The sequence below is a fragment of the Pelodiscus sinensis genome, chromosome 24 (genome assembly GCF_052426305.1).
Source record: "Pelodiscus sinensis isolate ZL-2025 chromosome 24, ASM5242630v1, whole genome shotgun sequence".
Taxonomy (NCBI): Eukaryota; Metazoa; Chordata; order Testudines; family Trionychidae; genus Pelodiscus; species Pelodiscus sinensis.
This window is the reverse complement of record NC_143075.1, coordinates 21,620,903-21,641,111: the sequence shown is the minus strand read 5'-3', so window position 1 is coordinate 21,641,111 and position 20,209 is coordinate 21,620,903. Positions and strand designations below refer to the sequence as shown.

At 57.4% G+C, this 20,209-nt stretch overlaps 1 protein-coding gene across 5 annotated transcripts in view; it reads right to left on the bottom strand.

The window, feature by feature from the left end:
* The window catches only part of PHC2 (polyhomeotic homolog 2), a 112,905-nt gene extending 99,778 nt beyond the window's left edge, over positions 1 to 13,127 (bottom strand). For 4 of the 5 annotated variants that reach the window (XM_075906848.2, XM_075906847.2, XM_075906849.2 and 1 more), the window contains exon 1: positions 12,881 to 13,127. The gene's annotated coding sequence lies outside the window, so the exon portion shown is untranslated. The remainder of the gene's footprint in view (positions 1 to 12,880) is intronic. The other variant, XM_089773217.1, reaches the window with a different exon arrangement.
* Positions 13,128 to 20,209: the final 7,082 nt, after the last annotated feature.

Sequence of the window (20,209 nt, the reverse complement as noted above, 5' to 3'; positions counted from 1 at the left end):
GAGCGGGCACTGCCATGACGCCGGGCACCTGGCTGAGCCGAGCCGGGCCCAGCCTGGTGCATGGCTCCCTCCCAGAGCGGGCACTGCCATGACGCCGGGCACCTGGCCAAGCCGAGCCGGGCCCAGCCTGGTGCATGGCTCCCTCCCGGAGCAGGCACTGCATGATGCCGGCCGCCAGGCGTGGAACAAGAGCAGGCTGGCGGGGGGAGAGGAAGGTTAAAGAGCCAGGGCTGGGCCAGGACTCAGGCTGGATGTGCGGAGGCTCAGCCAGCGGCCCCGAGGGAGGGGAAAGTGAGACACATGCGGGAATGTCAGCGAATCCTCCCTCCTGCGCTGCCTGAGCTGCCCTAGGGCCCTGCAGGGAGCAGGGCAGATTAAGCCTTGGGGAGCCAGTGCTGTGCAAATGGGGGCCTAATAGCAGATTAAACCAGCTGATGTTTCCTCCCATGTGGGGGGAGGGGGCGTCTCCCGGGGAGGGGGAGGGGAGGGAAGGCTTGTCACGGCGCCGCAGGCTGATTAACAGCAAACCAGCCAGAATGGCAGCTGGTGCCGCCAGGCTGAGGCAGGGCGGGGACAGTGGCGCTGTCCTGCTGCTGGGAACAGGCCCCGCTTGGAGCCACAAGGCAGGCAGCAGGCCTGAGGCCTCGCCAAGGGGCTTCACTGCAGGGGGGCTGTTGGGCTGGGAAGCCAATACCAGCATGGCCAAATCCATCCCCTCACGCTAACGAGACCTTGAATTATGAAAGGTGACAACGTGGCCTAGTGGTTAGAGCCGTGGACTGAGTCAGGGTCTATATCTGTCACTGGTTCCTGGGGTGCCCTGAGACACCCCACTTCTCTTCTGGGGGGCAGAGCTGCCTCCTGCGTGCTGCGGAGACAGGGGGGGAATCCTGTTACCAGGAGCCCTCCCTGCCATCAATCTGCCAGCCCACTTGCACCAGGCCCACTAACACTCACTTCTCCTGACTTGAGGCAGATGGCGTGGAACATGCCTCCCGGGGGCCACGGGGCAGGAGTTCCAGGGCCAGGGCTGCTAGGGCGGATGGCGTGGAACATGCCCCCCGGGGGCCACGGGGCTGGAGTTCCAGGGCCAGGGCTGCTAGGGCGGATGGTGTGGAACACGCCCCCCAGGGACCATGGGGCTGCTGGGGCGGATGGCGTGGAACACGCCCCCCAGAGGCCACGGGGCTGCTGGCGTGGAACATGTCCCCTGGGGGCCACGGGGCTGGCGCTGCGGGGCCAGGGCAGCTGGAGGGGAGTCGGGCACAGGAGCTGCAGACGTGAAGCGGATGGCAGGAGCATTGACTCCTACAGGAGGCAGCATCACATGCAAGGTGCTTGGGCTGCCCCGTGGACGGGAGAGCAGGGGCAGGTGTGCGACAGCAGAGTATTCAATACACACACGGGGATGGCAAAGATTCCTGGGCAGGGCTTGCAAGAGCCAGGATGCCAGCCCGATGCCCTGGGCCATTCCAACCTGCTGCTGCCCTCGCGCCCTGCCTGCCATTGCCACAGGGCCTACGTGCGGTGCAGCATTGCAGTCCCTGGTCCCCCCGAGGGCTGCTGGGCCGCTTCCCAGGCTGCGCAGAGCTTAGGGACCTGCCCATCGGACATACGGCCCTCGCCGCCCCCCTCGAATGGGAACAGCAGTGCTGGGCAAACAGCCCCCTCTGCAGCCTGCCTCAGTGCCCCTGTGCACCAGGCTGATGCCAGCATGGCGGTTACGCCAAAGTGCAGCCACATCAGTGAGCGGGAGCTAGGCCCAGCCCTTACCTCCAGCGCAGGCCTTGGCCTGTTCACTGCAGCAGGGCCCAGACCCCCAAAGATATTTGGGCACCAAACTCCCACCGATGTCAGTGAGACTCAGGTGTTTTGGTACCTTTGGGGATCGAGGCCCAGGATACGAGGGGCAAAGGGAAAAATCGAATCCTGCAGCTTCCTACCCATCCTGGCCTAGAGGTGAGAGACCTTTCCTGTTACGGCGGGAGGGGGACCTCTTTGGGGTTGGGGGCCACTGACCCCCAGAAAAATCAGTCGGGGGCCGCACACAAGTGAGATGCAGGGGGAGGAATGGCTGGAGTGCCAGAGTGGGCTCCCCAATGCTTGAGCCTTGGGGGGCCGGGTCAAGGCAAGCTGGGGGCTGCAGCTGGCCCCCGGGCTGAGGCTCCCCACCCCAAGTTCTGGCTTGCAGGGCTGGCACCACGGGGGAAGCGAGGCGGATCCATTCACCCAGACAGAGGAAAGGGTCGGTACCTACCGCATTGAAATCTCAGCCACATTGGCCTGGGTGGTGCTCCCACCGAGAGGGGTCAAAGGGCAGAGCAGCCCTGGGAACCGTGTCACTGGTGCAAAGCCCTGAACGTCCCCTTCCCACATTAAGCAGATGTCTGTGCTCCCGTTCCCAGCACCATCACTGCGACCAGCCGCCTCAGCAGACCCAGGCGGGGCCGCGCCAGATCGCACGCTCCTGACGACTCTGCACATGGACCCTGGGCCTGTTTTGCTTAGAGACGCACATTCTGGGCTGCTAAGAATTTCAGCCTGGAAGCTGCGGACAGTCCCACCCACGGAGCAGAGCTCTCTGTGGCCACCAAGAGACGCGGCTCCAATAAAAGATAGAATCTCCTCCCTCTGGTTTCTCTCATATCCTGGCAGCAACCCGGCTGCACCTCTGCCGCCATTCTCCCCATCAGACCCTGAATGGAGGAACAGCAAACAGCCCCCAGGTGCCTGCCAATGGGAACACTGAGAGCCCCTTATTTCCAGAAGAGATGGCAGGTGAGGCCAGAGAGCTCAGGAGAGATCAGCACTGCAGTTGTGTACCATCGGGAGCACTTACATGCTTCTGAGGTACCACGCCCTGTATCTCGCTGTGGGAGACCCCTGTGGGCTGCACCAACGCACCTGGAGAACACAGTATGGCCACCCACCACGCCCTGAATCTCACTGTGGGAGACCCCTGTGGGCTGCACCAACGCACCTGGAGAACACAGTATGGCCACCCACCATGCCCTGAATCTCGCTGTGGGAGACCCCCGGGGGCTGCACCAACGCACCTGGAGAACACAGTATGGCCACCCACCACGCCCTGAATCTCGCTGTGGGAGACCCCCGTGGGCTGCACCAACACGCCTGGAGAACACCGTATGGCCACCCACTGTGGCCTGTATCTCGCTGTGGGAGACCCCCGTGGGCTGCACCAACGCACCTGGAGAACACAGTATGGCCACCCACTGTGGCCTGTATCTCGCTGTGGGAGACCCCCATGGACTGCACCAACGCACCTGGAGAACATCATATGGCTATCCACTGTGGCCTGTATCTCGCTGTGGGAGACCCCCGTGGGTTGCACTGACACTCCTAGAGAACACCGGGTGGCTACACACCGTGGCCTGTATCTAGCCGTGGGAGACCCCCTCCGTGGGCTGCACCGACAGTTGAAGAACAGCATGTGGCTACACACCACGGCCTACATCTCACCATGGCATCCCCACGTGGTTAATTTATATCCCACCAAAAGCCTTGTGGCTTGTGTGTAGGCACTGACAGCACCCCATGCAGAGCATCAGGGCACCCCGTGCCAGGACACTGTGCCACGAAGAGCACTGTGGGCTGGATCGATGTGCCACAGGCAGGGCCATGGGGAGGGCTGCATGTCACAGCCAGGAGTCACGGCCTGACATGTGACTAGGGCCCTTGGCGCAGCCTGTGTCCATGTACCACGGACAGCACTGCAGGGCACCTCTGACCACACCAGTGTACCATGGACAGCGCCCAGGAGCCGGGCTAGCCAGCCCCATGCCACAGAGAGCCCAGGAGAGGCCTTCGTGGGACCTGGCACCAGGGCGAGCGGAGCAGGCTTGCCTGGCACCACAGGCTGTGCGCTGGGCACTCCCTCTCTTTCCGTTCTTTTCCAATAGGCCCTGCTCATGAGGGGGAGCAGTAAGCAGCTAGCAGATGCGGGAGGGGCTGGTTTTGGCAAAGGGGGTGAGTTTCCTAGAGGGGTAGTTTATGTTTTCCCATTTCCCAAGGGGAGTCAGGTGGTGGCAGTTCCCCGGGGGGGGTCTGTTTTAGGGGCAAAGGGAGGCCGGCAGGAAAAGATGGATGGGCTTTGGGGTCCTAGCCCTAGCCACACCAAGGAAGAAGCAGGCACTGACTGTATGGATTAGCGACTCCCCGCTGTGCAGGGACCTTGCACACATTCGCTTCTCCTCAGAGACAGTCACCCTGCTCTCCTCACGCAGAAAGGAAGTCCCTACTACAAAGCTCCCCTCCCTCAGCACAGGCGGCTGGCAGTCAAGCAAACAGACATGCTTCTGCCCGGCTCGTTCCAGTGACGCCTCTCTGCAGACTCCCTTCGCAACGCCCGGTGTCCTGGCCCAGTTCACATGCGGTTTGGTGACAGGCAGACACCTAGCGCAGGGACCTGGCCCTCCTGAGCAGGTACTGAGAGCTCTCAGGAGCAGGGCTGAAATTCTTCATTTCCCCTCTGTCAGGTACTCCCGTGGCCACCATCACTGCCATGTTGGAGCACTTCACAATCTGTAATGCATTTATCCTCCAATACCCTGGTGAACTAGGCCTATCAGCCCCACTGCGCAGGTGGGAAACTGAGGCACAGAGCTGCAATGAATCCCTCAAGGGCACACAGGGAACCTGGGGCAGAGCTCACCTCTTCCTAGCAGCTCAGGTGAATGTGCCGCCCACTGGGCCAGCCTCCCTCCAGCCTTTGGATTTGCTGAAAAAGGGCCCTGCCCCGCAGCTCTCAGGGCTACGTCAGCTCCAGGCCCTTTCCCAGCCGTGCTCAGCTGCAGAGACCCACCCAGCGTCAGCCCCAGCCCTACAGCAAACCTCGCCAACTAGCTGTGCCAGAACAGGCTGCCCTGCCACCCACGCAGCCTGCCCGCTTCTCGGCGGGGAACGAGAAGTCCTGCAGCAACGATTCCAGCCGGTTGGCATCCAGGGTTGCGAGGAAGAGGCTCTTGTGCAGGGGGTGCTGTGCCCACAGCCCCCTCCCCTGTCCCCAGGGAACCCACTCATGCTTACAAAATAGCAGTGGGGCACCAGGCCCTCTCCAGCTCAGACTGCAGAGAGCACAGGCAGCCGATACAGGTCACAGTGCACTGGGGTCCTGCCTGGGCATGACTGGGATGGGCAGCTGCATTCTACACGCCCTGGGGTTTGGCTTAGGGACGTACCGGTGTAGTCGATTAACCGATTAGCAAAAGCTGATAGTCTAGAGCATTAACCTATCCGCATTCCGCCCTCCCCCACCCTTGCTGGTAAATTTTGTAGCAGGCTGGCCAGCAGCCCGGCTCGGTTCTGGCTTACACCGGGTCCAGAGCCTACTCCTGCTGCGGCTCTGCATTTAAAGTGTATTAGGAGCCAACCAGGCAGGCAGCCTGGCTCAGTTCTGGCTCATGCTGGGTCCAGGCGCTCAGACCCACCTTAGACAGGAGCTGCTGCCAGCCCACATTGCTGCCTCCTTATCAGAGGCAGCAGCACTGGGTGACAGGCAGCTGGTCCACAAGGGGAGCTGGTTTTTAAACCGGATCCTCTCATGGACCAGCTCCCGCCTGCCACCCTGCGCTGTTGCCTCAGATACAGCGGTTGCCGCCCCTGCCCACGGGACTATAGACTAGTCGACTAACCAATAAGAACTGGTTACTCGACTATTCAATGAACCGATATTTAACACCCCTAGTTGGGCTGTAGCCCATGTGGAGCCATCAGCTGTCCCAGCTCAAGGGGAGCAGAGTCTGACTCTGGGGAACAGGCCTCCATCTTGTTGCTGGATCCAGCAGGAAAGCCCCATCCTGGCCCTGATGCCACCTGGTCATCTCTCAAGCCCCCAAGTTCAGGCTGGCAGGACAAAGAGCTGATGTTGTCTCCAAGGGCTGACAGCACCGCTGGCTCCATGGGTTTCACTGAGCTACGGGGAGGTGAGGGGGTGAGTTGATCTCAGCCTTCAAGGATCCACCCAGGGAAGGGAGATTTGGTAATGGGCTCTTCCATCTGGCAGAGGCAGCTCTAAAAGGAGCTTCAACTTCTAGCCAGGGGCTCAACTCATTCAGAGTAGGGATGTTAAAACGCGTCATCGTGTAGCTCCTGCAAAGTCCAGCAGTTACATGGTTATGGGGGGGGGGGGAGACAGCTCCTGGGTCCTGCCCCTTGCACTGCTGCCTTGATATCAGAGGCAGCAACGTGGGGGAGGGGCCGTGTGTAATCGCGCATGTTAACCATGCGCACGGTTACACTTTCACAGCCCTAATTCAGCCTGGCAATAAGGTGCATTTCTGACAGCGAGGGTAACTAACCACTGGAACAACTGGCCAGGGTCAAGCTGGATTCTCCATCGCTGGCACGGTGTAACCGGGGTGGGATGCTCTTCTCAAAGCTCTGCTCCAGGGATTACTGTGAGGAAGCTCCCTAGCCTCGGTTATCAGGAGGTGAGAGCAGATGAGCACAGCGCTTCCCTCTGGCCTCAGAATTGTGGAATAACTGGTCACAAGAGCTGACATTTCTACGGCATCTTCCACCCCAAAGGGTCCCAGAGCATGTGATACCCCGTGAGTCTGAATCTGGGCAAGTCATTTACCCCAGTGCACAATCTGCCGCTCTGGTCCTCCAGAGCTTCCCGCCCACTTGCACGGGCCTATGGGCAGTGGAGACCCTGGCCAGGACGTACCCTCGCTGGGGAAGAGCAGCCACTGCTGAGGTGGGAAGTGCCAGGTGGCAAACAGCACCCTAGCTGGGCACAGGAAGTGAAGAACAACAGTGGATCCAGGCAGAACTCAGAGGAGAATGCACCTGTGCAAGGTACCACGCGGTCCGTGCAAAGACACAAATGGGCAGGCTACGATTTTATACCAGCCTCAGTAGCCCATGGGGCAATTCGGACACAGCATCAAATCCTTCCACAGCCCCTACAACATTCAGGGTGCTGTAGAGAGTCCGACAAGGCCTGGCACTGCCTGGTGCAGGAGGCCCAGCAACATCGCACCTCCCAGGCACACAAGAGCACTGCACTTTCCACAGCGAAGGCAATTCCATCGCCAGGAATGCTGGTCTCCAGCCTTGTACTGGTTGTTTCCAGAACCAGTCACTGCAATCCGGGCTTAGCTCTGTAAGGGATGGTATGCGAGGGGCTAATTACCAGAGCTGCCTAGTCTCCCTTGAGTGGCTGGTTGAGTCCATGCAGGTAAAAGAAGTGATCCAAGCCTTCTAGGAACTGGGTGGACTATTCTATTTTAGTTTCAGAGGGGTAGCTCTTTTAGGCTGTATCAAGGAGTCCTGTGGCACTTTAGAGACTTTGGGTATGTTTACACTAGCTCGTTAGTTCGAGCTAGGTAGGCAAATGAGGGCAACTGGAGTTGCAAATGAAGCCTGGGATTTAAATATCCCGGGCTTCATTTGCATGTTCCTGGGCGCCACCATTTTTAAATCCCCCTTAGTCCGCACTCCCTACACACGGCACGGAATAGTTAGTTCGAATTAAAGATCCTTATTCGAACTACTGTTACTCCTCATTCCACAAGGAGAAACAGTAGTTCAAATTAGGATCTTTAATTCGAACTACCTACTCCGTGCCGCTTGTAGCTGCGGGCACGGAGTTTGGACTAAGGGGGATTTAAAAATGGCGGCGCCTGGGAACATGCAAATGAAGCCCAGGATATTTAAATCCCGGGCTTCATTTGGAAGTCCGGTTGCCCTAATTTGCCTACCTAGCTCAAACTAACAAGCTAGTGTAGACCTACCTTTTAACATATTTAACTGGGCATCAACTTTTGTGGGTAAAACCTACTTCATGCATCTGACGAGATGTTATTACCCACAAAGCCTTATTCCCAAATAAATCTGTTAGGCTATGTCTACACTGCGGTGCTATTTCAGGATAGCTATTTTGGGATACCTGAGCTATCCCGTGTCTTAACAGCAAGCCCATTATTTCGAAATATAACAGGCTCGCTATTCCAACGTCCCACGAGGAGTAAGGGACATTCCCAAATTGCTTATTATTTCTATATTTGACGCGGTGTAGACAGCACCAAATTACGAAATAAGCTGTTTTGAAATGGACTCAAAATAAGCTATGCAATTTGCGTAGATCAAATTGCACAGCTTATTTTGAGCTATGGGTGCAGTGAAGATGCACCGTCTAGAACAAGGGTGGGAAACCTTTTTTGGGTCAGGGGCAGCTAACCCAAAGAAAAATCAGCTGGGCAGGGGGGAAGTAGCATGAGCACAGGCTCCCCAATGCTGGGGGAGGCGGGGAGGCGACCCTGGGGGCCGGATCCAGGCAAGCTGGGACTGCATTTGGCCTCTGGCTCTCCACCCCTGGTCTATAAGTAGCCACAGGACACCTTGTTATTGTATTTTACGCTTTTCTATTTTTATCCAGGCTCCAGGTAATTTAGAGGTGAATCGACAACCCCTCTGATTTACTAGTTAACTACACAGAGTCACTGCATTCCTGACAGAGCATCTATAGAGCTAGGTAATGCATCTGGTCTATAGAATTCTGTATGATGGCTTAAAATCCTAGAGCAGGGATAGAATTTTCTAGCATGGCACAATGAAATGATTGAAAAAGCGGATCTCAGCTGATCTGGCCCACAGACGTTTAATTGACAATAACCCCTTTTTGTATCATTTTGGCCCATGCTAGAGAATTCAGTCCCAGCTCTAGAATTCTATTGAATGGCTTTAGGCAGAATCTCATAGTCTATCAAATTGTGTAGGCCTCCTAGAACAATTTCTATCACTTGTATTAGACTTCTACAGACCTATTGCTGTAAATGTGCTACAGAACTTTTCCATGTGACTTTCAGTCCCTTGAACCAGCCAAGGTTTTTTCTTCTGAGCTGCAGCACCTTGTTTCTGGAAGACGAGAGGTTCCCAATTTCCACACTAGGGACTCAGGGGAAACCAGCGGGCCCTGGATGAGGATTCAGGAGGCCTGCCTTCTATGCCTGGCTCTGCCACTGTCCCGCTGGATGATCTTGGGTCAGTCACGTTGCTGTTCTGTGCCTCAGTTTCCCCATCTATAATGATGCTGACCTGCTCTTAAGGTGCTTTACGCTCTGGGGCTGAAAAGTGCTAGATAAGAGCTTTGTATTATCACGGCTTGAGTGCTACAGGTTGTATTCATCAGCAGGCACAAAGGCCAGCTTTCCAAGCCTTAGCTATTGAATTTTGCTCTTGGGTTTTATCAAAGCTGTCTCAACAAAGTTCTCTCCCTTTCATTGTTGCCTCTCAGAGAAGACACTTTAGAAGCAACAGAAAAAGACTCAGATCATGGTAAAACCTCGTTAGAGCTTCAGAAAATGTTGAGGCCTTAAAGGAACAATGGCAAAGATCAGACACAGACAGCAAAATCTCTGTCTTTCCAGGTACATCCTGACTGCGGAATTCCAGGACACGAACGCACACTCTGGGATCTAAAAAAAGCCGGATAGTACGATCAGCCACACATGGCCTGTTCCAGTATTTGCTGCATGGGCACCGTGCCGAATGTCCTTTCATCTCTCAAGTCAATAGGAGCAGAGGGTACAGAGTTCCTCGCAGGCTCGGGCCCGTCTGCCTTTTGAATGCTACTCAAACATACCATGAGGGAAAAAATTGTGTCACTGGCTATGTCTACACTATGGGGCTTTATCGGAAAAAGGACCGCACATTGCGCTCCACAATTTGTGTACCTTTTTCTGATAGTTTTTTCAGAAGAAGCTTTTCTGAAATTTGGCCTGTCTACATTGAGCCAAAATTTGTTTGGAGAAAACAAACCCTCTTTTGGAAGAGCCTTTCTTCCTCGTGGGAGGAGGAAGACAGGGCTTCCGAAAGAGCACGTCAGCTCTTCCGCAAAAAAAGCGGAAGAACAAATTCCCTAGACAGCAGAGTTTTTCCAGGATACCTCCTGTATCCTGGAAAATCCCCATAGTCTAGACATAGCCACCCTTTTGGTGTTGCTTCCTTCCTTTGCCAGCTCCCCCCCCTGAACTAGACCCAGCAGTCCCTTCCTCCGCTCCTCTGGGTCTTTTCCTGCTCTGTATTTTTACACTAGAACCAAAGATTTTCATTAGCATTTAGCTAATGAAACCCTTCCTGGATTGTTGTTAGCTGCGGAACATTCTCCCTGCAGAGTGGTCTAAAGCTAGGGCATTAGCTGTGGGACCAGATCTAATCCCATCCACGACCATGGGCAAATGCCTTCCCACTCACTCTCTCAGCCCCAGCCAGCTCCTCTCACCATGCTGCTCTCTTGCAATAAGCTGACACGCGCAGTCCAGCTTCCTCATCTATCAGCCGGGCCGGGGAGGCTCTGGAGTGGACATGCCCCACACACGCCCGAAGGCCAACCAACCCGGGCACAGCCCAGCCAGCAAGGACATGAATTCCAGAGGCAGAGCTCCACAGGGAACACCCGGCCCGGGCTCACAGACCTCCGATCACATCTCAGGCGATCTCGCCGTCTGGGAGGCCAGGGAGGGAGAATCTGTCAGGGCCCGGGGCTTCCAGCAGAATAGATTTTGCTTCTTGGAACCAGCTTTTGGGTCTCAGTGGGAAAAGCAGGAGAAAATGGAGGCCAAGGCCAGAGCCTCAGCCCAAACTGGGCCCAAAGAGCTTGCTTATCGAAGCCACATCTTGGAACCTCTGTCTCAGGCTCCAAGGTGACCCACGTCTGCCTCCTCTCACCCCAGGGCTTGACTGGCTGGCCTGTGCTCCTGAAGAGATTCTGCAGCTAGCGAAGCCCTTGGGTGCTTTGCCACCAAGCCCAGTGAGTGCACAATGAACCCTTCAGCCCTTTCCTGGGCAAGTCTCCGGGGGCGTCAGGGAGGCACAGGGCAGGAGAGCTGGGCTTGGGGTGTCCACGCTGTGAAGAAGCAAGCGGCCATGACGAGAGCCCCCAGGATCGATTCTCTCGAGTGGAAATAAAGCCAAACGTGGTAGAAAACGTGTCCAGCAAGACGCATGCACATCCCAGCCCGCTCTGTCACTGCTCAGCCTCACGCCTTAGAGTCACGTGCTGGCTTTGGCAGGGCCTGCACCCGCGAGGGCCCAATATAGGATGAAACAGCAAATGCCCCGTCTGTGTTCTGTGGGCACAGCGGCCTTGCAGCCCAGTGGGGAAGTGTCACTCACTTCATTGCGTGGATGCCAAAGTTGGGGCCCAGCAGGGTGAGGAGATCCCAGGGCTGGGGCCAGATTCTGGCCTGCCAGAGGCCCAGGCCTGTGCCCAGGAGAGACCTTCCTAGCCCAAGTTCTGAGAGTGTCACCGGAGATCCCCAGAGCGAGGAGCGACAGACAATGGGCGTTGTAGGGAAACCAGCCACTTGCTTGTCTCTTCCCTCCGGAAGGGGGGTTACTCTAAGCAGATCCACTACCAGAAGGAAGGGCCCTCGCCTTGGCCATGCCCTAGAGATGTCCTGGAGCATCCTGCTGATCTAATCGTCCCGTAAGTCTAGTGGAGAATGCTCCAGGCCAAGTGTGAAACCCATCACCTGCTCATCCAGCAAACAGCTGTCACAAAGCCTCAGGGTCCTAACTCGGGGCAGGGAGGAGACCCTTGAGATACCTTAAAGGTCAGCTATGAACACACACACGTTGATTGCCCGGATCTGTGCCGTGCCATGGCTCAAACATTGCAGCTGGGACAGGTTGCCATAAAGCAAACCAGGTGGGCTAGGGCAGGTGTAACCCACACACCCAGTGTGGGTCACTGTCCCATGCACAGGAACGGATAAGACCAAGAGACCTCTACAGCACAGGCTGGGAGCCAGCTGGCTTTTAGCTCCGAGGGTAGGGGCTCCTATACTAAGCTCCAGAGGTCCCAGGCTCAAATCCGCCTGGTGATGGTTAGACAGGGAGCCAAGAGCCATGTGGTGAAGGGTTTAATCTACCAGCACTTTGCTGGGAATGCCCAAGAACCACAAATGCCTTAGCACACAAGGGGCACTGCGGCTACAAGGCAGGATCCACCCCAGGGTTTCATCCACTGCGTGCCCGTGGCTGCGGCTGGGCGAAGGCGAGTGCAGGGAAGGAGCCAGGGTTGGCTTATCTCCATCAGGAGCACGTGGAGACACAACGAACCACCATCAACCCTGGAGCCACAAAGCTCCCTTCGCCCACTGGCTCCGACTGGCTCCCAGCCATGCTGGGGACCAAAGCAAAATGCTCCCCGGAGCTGTCAGAACCACAGCCGGCCGGGCTGGCTCCCTTTCCCCCATCGGCAGCTGCCACGGAGTCGGAGTTGTCCCCACGGCAGGGTCCTTGCAGACAGGAGCTAATCAGCTGCCATAGGGGGAAGGGAGGGCAGCAGAGAAAGGGCATCAAGCAGACAGGATTAAACATTAACCCTTTGCAGCCCTCAGCCAGCGCACGCGTCCAGAGGAATGAGTGCGAGTGAACGTCCCTCCAGGAGGCATGCCCCGTCCTAGCTCGCTGCTTTCAAGTGACACTGTCATTCCCGCTAGACTCATGTTCAGCCTTTAATTACAGGCCTGTCTTTAGTAGCTGACACCTCACCCGTACCTGTGGTGGCTGCTTACGGTAGCTAGTAAGAACCCTCCTTTGCGCCAGCCGCTGCATTTCATTTCAGCCTTTCCAGGTGCCTGGCAAAGCTGGGCCAGAATGGTCACCCCCATTTAACGAGCGGAGAAACCGAGGCACAGAGCGGGGCAGCGACTGGGGGCAGAGCTCGGGCAAGAACCTCACGTCTGGTCTCCCAGCTGCCTCGTCTAGCCGACGGACACGGCTCCCGTCCGCACCCTGGGCCCAGCCAACTCCGGCTCACGCTCTGGCGCCCGGCACCCAGCCTGTGGGCGCCGGAAGGCTGCAGGGGGGTGCGAACCCCGCGGCCCAGCCGAGGCCTGGCGGTACGTACCTGCCGCCTGCGCGGGTGCAGGGCATGCGCCAGCCAGCTTGGCGTGCGGCTCCCCCCAGCCATGACGGGGTTACGCTGGAGGTGCTTGTGGGTGCCGTGGGCTCCGGCCAGGCTCCCCCAGGCAAGGGACCTGCAGCCAGCTGAGCTCAGATTGAGCCAGCGCGCCCGGGCTCCAGCGCCTCGCCCACCTTGCCCGGCGCCTGGCGGTGCCCTGCTCTCCTGCTGCCTCTCCCGTCAGCCAGCCGAGGAGGGAGGAAAATGCCATAATTCATTAGCATTCCAGCGCGGCTCACGTGCGGGGCCCCGCCAATGGCAGCTCCAGCCGGGCTGGCCTGGCCCTGCCTCCTCCCGCTCCTGGGAAACAGCCTTGGCAGGTCAGGAGCTGCAGGCCTCAGCCGCTCTCCATGGCAACAGGGGCAGGAGGAAGGGGGGCGGTGTGGGGAAGAGCTGAGCTCCTGAGTCCTTCCCATGGAGTGGCCATGTCCCCTGGCTGCTTGTGGCTGGGGGCCCGGTGCCACCAGAGCCCCAGCCCCCCTGAACTCTGACCCCGCGCTGCCCCAGGGCCGAGCCCCCCGACACAGCGGGGACGGATAGACCTGGAGGCTCGATCCCACCCAGGCAGCGGCTGGGGGGACAACACCAGTTGCCACAGGGATGGAGGAGGCTCTGGCATTAGGAAGGCAGGATACAGGATGCCCTGAAGAGGGGAGGGGTGGCCTAGGGGATAGGGCATTGGCCAGGGGAGCACAGGGTGATGGGTTTGAGTCCCACCCACCCTTGGAGCAGCCAGACAGCCAATGTCAGCCTCCCCAGGGATGGAGCTGGCTCCAGCCTTAGGAAGGGAGCATAAGGAAACCTCAGGAGGTGGAGTGGCCTAGTGGGTAGGGCATTTCCCCCAGGGAGCACCGAGTGGTGCGTTTAGCTCCAGCCCCTCCACAGGCAGCAGCAGGCCAATCAACACCAGTTGCCCCAGGGGTGGTGCTGGCTCCTGCATTAGGAAGGCAGGATAAGGGATGCCCGGGAGGTAGGTAGGGCAGCCTTGTGGATAGGGCATTCATTTGGGGAGCAGTGGGCCAGATCCCAGTCCCCCTTGGCAACTCTAGTACTGCCCTAGGAGTGACCAGACAGGCACATCACTTGCCTGCCCATGGAGGGTGAAGTGCTGACCCCAGACCCACGGGGCAGATGTGTGGTGTGGGATAGATTACATGGAGGGCAACGGGGCAGACGCAGGCCCCTGATGAACACATACTGGTCATGGTGTGGGGCAGATGGCTGAGATGCTGTGGCCTCTGCCAGCTGGTGCAGGGCCCCTGTGGTGTTGACCCCACAGGATGTGTCTCAGAATGACGACCAAAGGGATTTCTTTGGGACTGCTGGACACAGCCAGACACTGTGGTATCCTCTGGCTTGCCAGTTCAGGCAGGCTGGGCAGCCTTGTATTGCCATGCAGGGCCCCAGGTCTCCAGCACTCGGCACCAGAGCAGCCTGGATGCTGAATGCACCTGGGAGTGGAGTGGTGGCAGGGGTGAGCAGGGGCTGGTAAATCCACATGCTGCCCGAGGCAGGGACTGATGAAAAGCAGGAAGTGGCTTTAAAGGCAGGAAGCCGGCCTCAGATGGGGGGCAGCGGGCAGCCATGCCTGCAGGGGCAAACCCAGGGCAGGAGACTGGGCTGCGCACGAGGCAGGGGTCTGGGGAGGCACAATATGCTGGGAGTGAGCAGCCACTGTGGCGAGGGGGGCTGGTCTGGGTTCCCCTGCCAGTCACTGAAGGAATGGCCTGGTCAGGGCTGTGTGGGGAGTGGAGGGAGCATGGAGCCCTGCATGGACTTTTCCAGTCTCTCTAAGGGTGCATCTACACAGCGCCCGGACCCCAGACCTCGAACAAGCTTGTGCTGCGCAAAACATGTAGCTTAGTTCAAGGTTCTTTCGAAATAGCTTATTTCAGAATTTGGCACTGCGTACACCGCGCCAAATTTCAAAGTAAAGCGCTATTTCGACATATCCCATAGCCCGCGTGGAACGGGCTACAGGGATACCTGACTAGCACGCCCGTTATTTCGAAATAATGGGCGCATGTAAAGACACTGAATTGCAATTTTGGGATACTGCCGGTATCCCAAAATTGAAACTTAGAATCCCAGGGCTGGAAGAGACCTCAGGGCTACGTCTAGACTGGAATGATTTTCCGGAAATGCTTTTAACGGAAAACTTTTCCGTTAAAAGCATTTTCGGAAAAGAGCATCTAGATTGGGACATACGCTTTTCCGTAAAAGCACTTTTTGCGGAAAAGCGTCCGTGCCAATCTAGACGTGCTTTTGCGCAAAAAAGCCCCGATCGCCATTTTCGCGATCGGGGCTTTTTTGCGGAAAACAAATCTGAGCTGTCTACACTGGCCCTTTTGCACAAAAGTTTTGCGCAAAAGGGACTTTTGCCCGAACGGGAGCAGCATAGTATTTCTGCAAGAAGCACTGATTTCTTACTGTAGGAAGTCAGTGCTTTTGTGGAAATTCAAGCGGCCAGTGTAGACAGCTGGCAAGTTTTTCTGGAAAAGCAGCTGATTTTCCAGAAAAACTGGCCAGTCTAGACACAGCCCAGAAGTCATTGAGTCCAGCCCCCTGTCCAAGGCAGGACCAACCCCAACTCAATCATCCCAGCCAGGGCTTTGTCAAGCCAAGACTTAAAAACTTCCAGGGGTCGAGATTCCACCCCCTCCCTAGGGAACCCGTCCGAGTGCTTCCCCACCCTCCTAGGGAAAGTTTTTCCTAATATCCAACTAGACCTCCCCCATTGCAGAAGCCAGTCTAGCTCTCCTCTGCACCCTGGGCCCCCACCAAACCCTGGCGCAGGGGGAAGAGGCTAATCCCCTTCCTTCCAGGGTCCAGGGAGAGGCAGGCTGACGTGATGTGGCGCTGAGGGAAACAAGATTCATGCAAATACTTCCCGGACTCATGCAAATGCCCATTAAGCATTCAGAGCACAGGATCCCTATGGTGGGCTATGGGAAATACACCCAGGAGGGGCAGTCTGGAGACAGGAGACAGTGGCCTGGGAGTGGCTGGCCAGACCCATCCAGGGAGGCCCAACGAGGGAGCCTGGTACAGAGCTGGCCCTGGGAAGGGAACAGGCCAGCCCCCAGGGTGTCGGAGACAGAGGCTTGAGGGGGCTCTAGGAAAGGAACAGACCCTTTGTGGGGCAATCGCATTTATACTGCAGGCTGCCATGAAACAGGCCGCCACCACCACCTGCAATTGTTCCTGAAAAGAGACTCCTCGCCCAGCCTGCAGACTCCGCACCGAGGAGAGGCTGACAGCTCCGGCTTTCATCTCCCTCAATCCTGACCTGATGCCACCTGCCGTCCCAGTGCTGGGCTCTGACATACCTCGGCTGGGCTCAACCAGCATGGAAACTCAGTGAGTTCCAGCCCCCAAAGTGGCTGTTTCTAGCCCTGCAGCCTCCCTTAGGCCACACGGTCACCGTGCCGTGGCATAAGGCTGAATGCTGCCAGCCAGCATGACCTGGGGGTGCGGGCTGTTTGCACGGTGCGTGGGCAGCTGCTCAGGGATGGAATGTGAGAAGCAGCTCCAGGCTATGTCTAGACTTACATTGATCTATCGGGAAAAGGTACACACATTGCGCTCTGCAAGTTGTGTGCCTTTTTCCGATCGTTTTTTCCAGAAGAGGCTTTTCTGAAATTTGGCCCATCTACACCGGGCCAAATTTCGGAAATGCTTCCTCTTTCGGAAGAGCCCTTCTTCCTTGTGGGAGGGGGAAGACCGGGCTTCCGAAAGAGCGTGTCTGTTCTGCTGCATAATAAAGCAAAAGAGCAGATGCGCTCCCTGGATGCCGTGGAGCTTTTCCAGGATACCTCCGGAAAATCCCCATAGTGTAGACATAGCTCCAGGCAAGGGCAGGGGGAGGACTAGTGTGCAGAGTGTAGGGGAGGTGGGAAAAGAGGGCAAAATAAATAAGCTTAGCCAGCTGATTAGCCCCAGTGGGAGTAAGGGATTCACCACAGATCCTTCCCATCACATGGTGCTCTCACGGATCCCCTGAGGGCTGATAACCACAAAAGTGTCCTGCCCAAGTTGCAATTATCCCCACATTCCAGCTGCAAATGTAAGGAGATACAGGATTCTCCTTCATGTCCTACAGCTGTGTGATGCTGTTATACACAGCCATAAAGCTGTTGTGCTCCACCCCAGAGGAGGCTGCATTTCTGCACCAATTCCCAGTCTATTACTTTTTGCAAAGATCTGGGAGAGAAAATGAACTCTAGGGCTGCATCTAGACTGGCATGATTTTGCAGAAATACTTTTAATGGAAAAGTTTTTTGTTAAAACTATTTCCGCAAAAGCGCGTCTAGATTGGCATGGATGCTTTTGCGCAAAAAGTGCTTTTGCATAAAAGCATCTGTGGCCAGTCTAGATGCGATTTTGCACAAGAAAGTCCCGATCACCATTTTAGCCATCGGGGCTTTTTTGCTCAAAACAGGTCTTCCCTGTCTACACTGGCCCTAGAGGGCTTTTTCCCGAGCGGGAGCGTGAAAGTATTTGCACAAGAAGCACTGATTTTGTACATTACAAAGTCAGTGTTCTTGCGCAAATTCAAGCGGCCAGTGTAGACAGCTGGCAAGTTTTTGCGCAAAATCTTGCCAGTCTAGATGCACCCTAGGAGTTTGACTGGTGGCCGGAGAGAGGGATGGGTGGACAGAGACACAATGGAACTCGAGGGGGCATGAAAAATAGATGGTTTCTAAAGAACTCCAAGATCTGCAAGTCAGAGAGAGCAGAGCTGAGCCACGAGCGCGCCCTGCAGTAATTACAGCCCTGCCAGGCCTCCGCAGCACATCAGAGAGGACGGGTTCCCTTTGAGAGCGCAGGCGTCAGGGAACATCAAGCACTTCTCAGAGTTGGGGCTGTCAGTGTTAGGTAATTACAGGCTGTCATGAGAGGCCACTGCTGCTCCATTATTCTCATTAAAGGCTGCCGCTGGGCATGAGCCGCTGCCCTTGGAACAGCTGTGTTCCCATGCCTAGGGGACGAGAAAGCCACGGGGAGGCGACAGACATCTGGGAGGCAAGGCCCCTCCCCCTGGATGGGGGGCATCTCTGGTGGGGCACCTGTTTTTCAATGGCTGCTCTCAGCCTTCGACATCCTAGGGTCTGTTCCTGGCTCGCTAACTCACAAACGGAGCTAATCACGGTCCGAGTCCCTCTCCTCCCCAGCCCTTCGGCAGAGGAAGTGTTTCCCTGCAGAAAATGCAGCCGTCTCTGGGGGGAGGTGGGTCAGGTTTATGATGGGGCAGCACCACCCCGGCCAATTCTGCGTTCCCTTGGGTCTCCAGGGAGAACAGGCTCTGCCCAAGCGGACAGCGAGACCCGAGGCTCCTGCTAGGCAGGTCCAGGCTGGAACAAGGTGCACGGTTTTAGCAATGATGGTCGTTAGCCACTGGCCGTGGTGCTACCACTGGCGGTTTTTAAATCCGGGCCAGTCGGGGTTCTGTACAAGCGGCTCTAGTTCAGTCACCAATTAGTCAGGGCGGGTCTCTGGCCTGTGCAGATGATCCTAGCGGTGCCTTCTGGCCCTGTGACCAGGTCCTACTCCCAGTCCAGCAGGAGCTACCGGCAGGTTTGACTCGCCCAGCTAAGCCCTGCTCGAAGCTGCAGCCAACATACAGAGCTCGTAGGGGGGCAGAGAGCCCCACTCTAGGGACTCCAGCGTTCAGATGGGCCAGGCCAGGAGGGGTGATTCCAGGTGCTCTGGGGCATCACATTCAGCCAAATAACCCAAGGGCTTTACCTGCCCCATGCCTTGGGTAATGGCCAATGGAGGGTGCATGTGTCCAGGGACCAGCTCACCCAGGCGCCTTGCTGCCAGTGTCATCCCACCGGCCAGTTCCCAACACTGGTCGCTGGCTATTTCTCACCCACCACCTGGAGCAGACCAAGGAGCCCCGTGGAGCCAACCCCTCTGGCCAGCAGGGGTGTAAAGAGCGAAGGACCCGTCCAAAGCGAGAGGCCTGTGACTTCCGCCTGAAAACAGGGCAGCCTGGCTGGGGCAGAGAACAAAGCACAGGGGGAATCCCAGATCTCCGCCAGCCCCGGCTTTATCTTTAACCCAAGTGCCCCACCTCAGGTCCAGAGGCCTGGGCCAGATCCAGGTCTCCTTCACACCCGTGTAAAGCAGGGCTGAGAGCACGGGACCCTGAGTCTGGACGTGCAGCACAAGTGAGATCAGGAGCCAGTCCCAGCTCTAGCATCTTCAGGAAACCTCTGTAGCAGGGCAGGATGGCTCCCAAACTCCTGCTGGTGGGAACCTGGGGCCAAGACATCAAACTAGTCACGGGAGGGGCAAACTGTGTTGGAAGAAGCACCAGCCTCCCCTGCCCGCCTGCGCCCCAGGGGCAGTGGCTGGGGCTCGCAGGTGCCCAACAAGGCAGCAGTTTGTGGTTTTCAAATGTTTTTCTCATGACCCAGTTGTAGAAAAATTGTGGATGCTCATGACCCAACAGGATACCCCTGGGCTAGAGTGTGGGCTCCGGGGAGTAGGAATGAGGGGTGCAGGAGGGGGCTCCAGGTTCAGGGGGGGCCGCAGGGCTGGGGCAGAGAGTTGATGCTCGTGGTTGGGCAGGGACTTACCTCCTGCAGTGCCTGGTGATCAGCGCAGTGGGGGTGCTGAGCAGAGTCCACGCCTCTCCAGGCACCATGGACCACACGACAACCTGGAAGCGGCCAGCAGCAGGTTGGGCTCCTCTGCATTCTGCCCTGGCCTGCAAGCGCAGATCCCCCCCAGCTCCCAGCAGGAGAGTGTAGCCAGTGCTCGGGGGGGGGGGGGGGGGGGGCAGTGCATGGAGCCCTGTAGCCCCACTGCCCAGGTCCAACTGACTCTTTCTGCTGGGCAGCTCCTTTTATACAGGGCTGCCCCGGCAAGCTACTCCTGATTGGTTCTTTAAAAACTTCCCCCTGATTGGCCAGGGCTCCTTGCAGGCTCCCTCCAGCCTGCATTAACCCCTTCCATCCAGACAGTCCCCCCCCTACCCCCCCCCACAGCAAGGTGACCCGGGGCCTGGCGTTGGGCCACCCAGGGCTGGCTCACAACCCACAGTCTGAAAACCGCTGCAATAAGGAATGATTTGGAGCTTGTGGATGGAGGCAGGACGGGAGGCCAGGGCCCTCTGGGGGTGGGGCCCATTGCCTGGGGGGTCTGGGGAAGGGAAGTGCATGCCGTGTGAGAGCCCCCCATTCACAGGCGAAACTATGGCCCAGCCGGTAGGGTGACACTGCTTGGACAAGGGCCAGGCCACGCACGACAGCTGCACCCCAGACC